The 8,418-nt window shown below is 53.2% G+C and overlaps 1 protein-coding gene across 1 annotated transcript in view; it reads right to left on the bottom strand.

Annotated features, from left to right (window-relative positions):
• Positions 1-8,041, bottom strand: part of CDC25B (cell division cycle 25B) — a 24,305-nt gene extending 16,264 nt beyond the window's left edge. Inside the window, exon 1 of the mRNA XM_025213290.1 lies at positions 8,038-8,041. The gene's annotated coding sequence lies outside the window, so the exon portion shown is untranslated. The remainder of the gene's footprint in view (positions 1-8,037) is intronic.
• Positions 8,042-8,418: the final 377 nt, after the last annotated feature.

Here is an 8,418-nt window from a genome sequence, read left to right as displayed (position 1 = left end):
GCCTATCTTGCCGAGGACGTGGAGCCACTGGACTGCGACCCCTTGGCCTACTGGGCAAGCCGCAACCAGATGTGGCCAGATTTGGCCACGGTTGCCCGGGAACATCTGTCCTGTCCACCAACCAGTGTGCCAAGCGAGAGGGTGTTCAGCATTGCTGGGGATGTAGTGACACCCCTACACACCTCCTTGGATCCTGGTTTGCTGGAGCAGCTGGTGTTCCTCAAGGTGAACCTCCCGCTGCTGGGGTTCCCCAAGCTCCACCTGCAGACGGACTGAGTGCCACCCTCCTCGCTCCGTCTGCACCGATTTCCATTCAGTTTTTTTACACTGGTTAGTGTTACTGCCCCGCTCTCAGAGCTGGAGGGGGCACTCACTGCATCACCAGCCAGCATGGGAAGAACATGTCCCTGCTGAGCTCCTGTGCCAGGACGAACTTGGAGGTATGGGCTGGGGCTATGGGGAAGGAGGAGGCCCCAGGTCCTGGGCACGACCACTAAAACTGCACTCTGCCAGGGTCAGGGAGGCCTGGTGGGACTGCTGGCGGCGCGGCAGCCCCGTAAATGCCAGGGCCAAGGATCCCCTGGTGAAAGGCGGGGAGGAGGCGCCATAACCTCCAGCTAACGCACGCATGCACAGTCCTGGCTGGGGATCGCCCAGACCTGTCATGTCTTTGACAGGCCTGATGCTTGCTGGTTGCAGTGCAGTTGTGAGGCTCCCGGTGAGTTCGGCGTAGCTGCCTGGGATGCCAGCTTTTGGGTTGAAAAACCCTTTGTCAGGCTGAGGAAGCACCTGCAGGTGGCGTATCTGCTGGTCCTGGATGGAAGGAATAGTAAGGAAAAGTGGTTTGTAAATTCTCTCTCAGGATCAAGGCTGAGAGACTGGAGACAGAGTGGTTTTATTGTGAGGACTGTGCCCCCCCAGGTAGCTGTGTATTGTAGTCTTTGATAGATTCTGGTGTGCAGTTTGTGGGGTACTGGAGATAGTTGGGAGGTTTTGTGTTTGGGGCTGAAGGAAGTTGGCTGCTGGAGATGGGTTAGCGAGGTTCGGTGCTTGTTTGAATTTACAAACCACTTTTCACTGCCGGGGCGGGCAGGGAGAGTTCTCTGGAAGAAGCTCCTGCAGCAGAGGAAAGAAAGGCTCTGCGACACTTTGGCTGCCTGGGATGCTGCTGGTGCTACTGTGCGCTTCACTGCGTATTACCTGCTGTTATTTAAAGTGGTAGAGCGGGATGAGGCTGTAGGGGAGGAGGAGGCCCCAGCGCCAGTGAGGGCACGCCTTAACACACGCTCAGAGTCACACATGTCACGAGGTTTGCTTGTCATCAGCCTGAGGTGCAGTTTCTCAGAAACTCTTGCACCCATTTCCTTGAAACTTGGCAGGCTTCACGCCCTCAGAAGGGACTACCATCCATGCAATCGGCCAAAAAAGTTATAGGTATCTCAGTGATTCCCCATTATAGTCTATGGCCGAATCTTCAAATCTCTCCAAGTCAGCACTGAATCTTCTGAATCGATTCCGGACAGCGATCCAAATCTCCAAATCAAATCACTGTCCTCCAAATTGGCTGAATCTGAATTCAAATCGAATACTTCCCTATTCGCAGAGGCCAAATCAGTGTCTCTGGGGCAGGGAGAGAGGGGCACGGCATCTGCATCAGCCCCTGAATGAGTCCAAGGAGCTGGGGGATGCTGCCCGATGAAGCTCGGGCCAGAGATGGGCTTGCACCAGGGACAGGAAAGCAGCCCACGGTCCCGGGGGTCCTCCCAGGCAGCGCCTCCTTGCTAGCGAGATGCATGGCTGGGAGGTGGACAAGGAGGTCCCAGGGCCATGCATGCGGAGTGCGTAAATGAAAAGTGAGACGGGGAGCCTGGGCAAGATGGACCTGTGGCCTGGCCCAGGACGTGGCAGCTCAGATGATCTTAAACTAGTTCAGCTCTAAAGAGGGGGGAATAGGGGAAGGGAAATGTTTGCAGGGGGATGTGGGGTGCATCAGGGCACCCTTCGGGGCAGCGTGGAGTCTGGTTTGGGGATGCCAGGAGGGTCCTGAGAGCCCCAAGGTGCTGGGGGGAAGAGGCATGGACACAGGGCCAGGGCAGAGGTGTGGGCTGGCTGCACTGCCCCCTTCCCCTACCCTGCACTCTGCTCTCAGGGACCAATATGTCTCACCCAGGGCCGCAGACTGGGTTAGCACCGGGGCTTTCTACTGATTATCTGCTCCTCCATGGGCTCCCCCTGCCTCAAGCCCTGGGTTTTCAGGGTACGGGTGGTTTTGCACCAGGGAGCTGGACCCTGGGTGGGAATTTCATCTGCTGCTGCCGCAGCTCTGCTCCAGCAAGGGCCAGTTTCCCCCCAGAAAAAGGATCCCAGTAACATCCCAGTAGGCTGGGCTCCCTCAGGCAGGGCCTGCTCCTTCCCCCATCCATGCTGAATGGGAGTAGCGGGGATTGTAATGGGAGGGGGGTTGTGTGAAGAAGCCAGGCGCCAGCACGCAGCAGCTAACCCCCGTGGAGACTGCAGCCCCGGGAGCCAGGAGCGCTCGCTCCCGCACCAGCCTGGGAAGAGCAGGACGAGGAGCTGGTGGGAAAGGAGTGAGAGGTGGACGCGGTCAGCGGAAGCGGGGTGAAAGGTGACCGTTTGGAGGTGGAGGCCTCTTCAGGATGCAGAGCAAGCTGGAGCTGCTCCTCCGCTTCATGCCTGCTCCCTTCTCCCCCTGCTAATGAGATAAATATTAAACCAGCCCAGACAGGGCAAACTGGATTTCCCCACCCAGGGGCATAAATCAGGACATATTTTCCTGCAGCCTGAAGATTTCCCCCCACCGATTCCCTGGGAAAGCAGAGACATTTCCACCTCCTCCCCTACAAAACTGCATCCTTACCTTGAAGACCTGAACAGAGGGGGAGAGGGGATTACAACTCCAGCTGCTCTTGATATTTCCCCTAATTTTGCCTGGAAAAAAAAATCAAAACTTTCCCAGCTCAGCCCCCCGAGACAATTCTGTTTTTCCTGAAAGATCGGTTTTGTCCGGCTTCTCTAGCTCTGATTTCAAGGTGGGAAAGAAAGAAAGATTTGGAAGAGACCTCAGGAGGCCACATCCAGTCCAACCCCCTGCCCCAAGCAGGACCAGCCCCAACTACATCATCCCAGCCAGTTGCAAACGCTGCGTGTGCGCCTGTGCAATCTTATTCCTGAAGAATAAGAACTGCTGAAGAAGAAACATTAAAGTTTCCAATGGGATTTTAACAACGGAGCAGCTAAAGCTCTCAGCATTTTTCTTTCTGTTTTAAAACTGATTTTCAAATCATATGAAATAAAATAATAATCTACAGCTAATTCATTTTGATCTGTTTTTTTTCCACTAGAGGATCTCAAGTCCCTTAACTGCAAAACCATTCTTCTTCCACTTGTATCAGGAAGGTATTGCTGCTTGATGCATGACTGAGCTTTCTGCTAGACAGACAGACAGCAATTTGGGATTTTTCTAAACCTTTCCCAAATGTCTTTAAACCTTTCAAGCCTTTTAATAGCTAAAGGTGCAAGTGGCCAAGTGCAGAGAGCTGGTTCGGGGAATCGGAACTCGTGGCGGAGGGGATATCTTTTATTAGACCGATTCGATATTTGCAAAAAAAATTCTTTAAATTTAAAGAATTGTTTTGTTGTTGTTGCAAATATCGAGTTGGTTTAATAAAAGATATCACGTCCGCCATGAGTTTCACTTCCTTTTGCCTCTAGACCAATAGGGCTGCAACCTGGACAGATGATTAAATAAGTTTGTTTTGTGTCTGGACACCACCTAGCATGGTAGGGACCGGGCTGGGGCTCCTCCTTCATCACCATCAATCATCATCACCATCAAATCTTCCCCTTGGGAAGGTCCTGTCCCCACCCAGCTGTGTTAGCACCTAGGCTGGGCCCAGTCACCAAACAAAGCTGCCATTGAAGGATGCATTTGCCCCTCTGAGGGAGTCAAGGCTCCCCAGGGGATTGGGGCACTTTGCACCCCACCCCTGCAACCTGTTCCTGGGGGTTTTCAGCCTGCAGCAAGGGGGTCCTGCCTGGGTTTCAGGGGGAAGGCAATGGGGAGCAGACAAGCCAGCAATGAGCAAGCTGACAGCCTGGGCTGTGGGGGTCACTGGGTTTTCTGGAGAGACCTCCGAAGTCAGCATCTCCCACACACGCCATGATCCATCCCAGAGTCTCTACCTCCTAGGTAAAAACGGGGCATGGCATTTCCAGAGCGACTTCTCTTTCTTCAGATGGTGCTTAAACTGTCTGTCCATAAATCCAAGTTATCCCGTAGCATTTAAAGATACCCCGGCTGCTCTCCCATGTACAAAGGCACAGGCAGATCTTCCACCCAGTGCTTGCTTAACCCAAGGCAGCGCCCGCAAGAGTCTTGTGTCCTTTGCTTTCTGTCTCTGACAGAGCCTCCAGCTGGACTTCGAGCCTCCTGCGACCCCTTCACTCCAAACTAGCAATGGGTTCAAGCCTCTGTGAGCCAAGATCTCTGGAGACAAAGCCAAAACCTTTGCAGAGGCCCTGTCCCCCTCCTCCATGCCATGCCCCCTGTCCACACTAGCTCCTGGTCCCCCAGATCTGTGCCTGGCTCCAGAGGAGGAGAAGGATGCTGGGGAGGGCAGGGGTCCTACCTGCCCCATGGGCAGGGGTCCTACTTGCCCTCTGCCACAGCCAGCCACCAGGTCTGGGGGTCCCAAGAGCAGCTGAGGCAACCCCCCTAAGTGATTTGTGCTCACGAAGGGGGTCCTGTCTGTCCCAGAAACCGTGCCAGCGGCTGGTCGCTGGTGGCTGAAATCCAGGCCATTCCCTTGCAAAGAAAGCCCAAACCCCAGGCTATGGATGCAGGGACGGTCCCGAGGGGTGACAGAGATAGGGACACTTCCCCCTGCCCGCACATCGCATAGCTTTCCCCCGGGTTATGAGAGCCGGCGGGAGCCTCTGTCTGATTAAGAAGATAGTCATCGCTCATCACCTCCTGATCTCAGCGGCAGGATCCCAGCCACGTGCCTGGGCTGGGGTTATCTATCCTCATTGTGGCTTTGTGCATTTGTCTTGGGGTCCTTTTGGAGGCAGGAGATAAAGGAGGGTGGGAGGGGGAAAAAGAGGCAGGGCTCCAGGGTCCTGTTTTGGGGGGAAGGGGGTGGGGTGTCGGGGGGGCAGGCTGGGTGTCAGCACACCTGGATGCTGCCCTAGCCAGGTCGCATGCCCTTGGACATTGCTCCCCATCTCTGTCTGTGGGGGGACTGTGGGATGTAACATGCGGTGGCTGGACTTGGTGGCTCAGGCCTAGGGCTCTTCTGGCCCTACCTTTCTCTGTGCCTCAGTTTCCCTCCCTGCAAAATAGCAAGGATGGCCTTTGCTCATCCACCTCACAGGGCGGGGAGGGTGCCCTTAGGTGCTGGGCTGGGGGGAGAAGGCAGACAACAACTCCCTCTGTGAGTACCCAGGGGGCACAGCCATGCTGGGGGCAACTCCATCCCCTTCCATAGACCCCTAACAGAGACCCCTGACCCAGGAGCCAGGGCTCTCACTCCTCCATGCCCACCCAGCTTGAAAGCCCCACTGGGTCAAGGCTGCTATGTCCCAAGCCCGTGTCCATCCTGTTTTTTTGCTGGGTCTGTACGTGCAGTGGGGGCTTATAGTATTCAGGGTGATGGGTTATCCTGCCAGCTGGCAAGGACCGGGGCATAGGGAGGTGTGTGCTAGCATAGACAGGTCTCTGCAGCAGCTGGAGTTGGAAGGGAGGCAGCTGGAAACCATTGTGCTCCCAGCAGCTGCAGTGGGGTTACGCCTCGTTGAAGGAACAAAAGGGCCTGGTGTTTCTAAAGGATGAATGACCTCCTTGTTCCCAAACCCCACTGAGCAGCTGGGAGGTTGACTATGGTGGACCCCGGCAGGACTTTTCCCTAGCACCTGTGAGCAGAGACAACAGTTTTCCCTGTGGTGCCAGGCCAGGGCTTGGGCTCCTTCCAAAGGAAAAGCCATGGGATGGCTCTACATTTGACATTTTAGCCCCCTAGCCCATGGCTGGCTCTTACGGTGGGATTGTCTTTGATCTGGGTCTCTCTGAGGGAGTGAGAGCGATGGCCAGGGAGAGCACAGGGTGAGGGGCAGGATCCTGCTCCTGCCGCCGGGGTCAGGGGTTCGGTTATTAAAAACTCTCCCTACGTTATCACGGGGCTGGTGATATTTGGAGGCTTTTCTTCCAGGTGGTCTTAACTCTCTTGAGGATTGTCTTAATCTCCAGCTCCCGGAGCCAGGGGATTGTGCCAGTGTCAGTTTTCAGGGTTGTTTTAAAAAAAAAAAAAAAAAGTTTATAGCCTGTTTGGTTGAAAATAAAAGCTTGATCACTTGACTCCCTTTCCCAAAGGCCCTAACCCCCCTGGGCAATTAAATGGCCCATCATCATCACCATCACCATCATCATTATCATCATCATCACAACAGCAACAACAAAATAATAATAATTCTTATTATTACTACTACTATTACTTTTACTACTACTGTGATCACTATTGCTGTTACTATTGCCATTGTTAAAATCGTGAATATTATTATCAATATTAATACTATGACTATGATTATTATTACTGCTGTTGTGTGGTTGTTTTGTTATTGCTATCATCATCATCATGGTTTCATTTTATTATTATTACTACTATAATATAATAATACTTATTATCATTATATTATATAATAATATAATGCGTAATAATAATTGTATATAATGTAACAATATAATGATGATGATGATGATGATTTTGTCTCGTGATTTCCAGGTTAATCTCATGAGTCTGGGGGTCTGGCTTGTGGTTTCTGAACCTGTGAGGCTGGCCATGAAGGTTATATTATGGTAGTGCCTCCAGGCTTTGGCCACGTCCAGGCTCACTGTGCTGGGTGCTGTACAAACGTGGGGTTCACAAGCAGCGTGCAGTCCAGGAGAAGATAAACTCTAGGCTGCAGCAGTGTCCGACTTCTTGCCCCATTGCACTTGCTGTTGGATTGCTGGTGGCCTCACTGGTGCCTCAGTTTTCCCATCTGTGCTATGGGGGCATACTACCGATCCATCTGATTGGGAGATGGAGTGAATGTCAGTAAAGGTCTCCAAATGCAAACCCTGGGGATCCTTTTTCTAATACATCAGCTCCACTGGGATGAAGACCAGGCTTCCCACACGCTTTTGTCCAGGTGGAAACGTCTCACCCGTCTGCCTGCATCTCCCTTTGATCAGACCTCCCCGTGTACCCGGGCACCAGCAGTGCCAGGCTGGGTCCAACCAATGGTCCCTCCACCCCAGTGCCCCATCTCGCAGGGTGGCAGGGGCGGACGCTACGCAGGGAAAGCATCGAACCAGAGAGCCATCTCCCTCCTATTCAACACCCCCCCAGAGTAAACATCTCCGACCATCCTGTTCTGCAGCCATGGACTGATTGATCCTCCATGAATATGACCAGTTGACCCACCACCCCCTCCTGGGGCAATGAATTCCACACCTTAACTACCCATTGCCTAAAAAAGTCCTTTCTCCTGTCAGTTTAACCCTGATCAGCCCGTACCCCCTGGTCCTGGTGTTTTGGGACTTGGGGAACAACAGGTCCCTGCTCCCTTGGTCCACCCCCTTCAAGATTGCATGGACCTCTGCTGCCAGCTTCCATATCAAGCTGCAGGTTCAAATTGCTTTGCTTTGCAACCCATTTTCCAGGCATTTGCAGTCCCCTTGAACTGGGCCAGGGAAGCAGCCCAGGAATGAACACTTAAAACCATGTCTCTGACACTAGCATCCATTTCAAAGTCCTCATTAGCGCTATCTATCAGGCCTGGAGTTGCAAATCTGTGACAAAAACCCCTCTGATCCCATGGGCTGATCTAATTAAGATTAATCATGCAGGGAGGGGCGGGCTAGGGTGTCCCATTGACTTCAAAAGGGCCTTGGACTATGTTAGGAATGATCATGATACATAATAAAGAGGTTGTTTCTGGGTTGACAGCATTACACCTGATTGAGGTTGTGTCTGCACTGCCAGGTTGCACTGATTTCAGTCCTTGGCTGTAGCACTGGGGGTTCCCTGGAGACCTGTCTACACTAGGGCTCACACCACAGCTGCCACCAAGAGAGCCGAACCAAAGGGACCGAGGTCTGGGATTCGGTCTGCGTAGGATCCAACCTGCGCGCTCACTCATGCAGGTGAGTCCCCTGTGGATAGCTGGGGGCTAAGGCACTGGACTGGGCGTAGTATACAATTCTGGGCCCATCTGGCCTATTGGATGACCTTCCTTTCCCAGTGCCTCAGTTTCCTCATCTGTAAAATGGGCATAGTGGCACTGACCTCCTTTGCAAGGTGCTTTCTGATTCCTTGGAAGAAGAAATGGCTTAAGGTAGGCTGTCCCCCTGGCCCTTGA

This window comes from Alligator sinensis, unplaced genomic scaffold (genome assembly GCF_000455745.1).
Source record: "Alligator sinensis unplaced genomic scaffold, ASM45574v1 scaffold1408_1, whole genome shotgun sequence".
Lineage (NCBI taxonomy): Eukaryota > Metazoa > Chordata > Crocodylia > Alligatoridae > Alligator > Alligator sinensis.
Note: the sequence above shows the minus strand (reverse complement) of the source record. Positions and strands in the feature narration are given on the sequence as shown.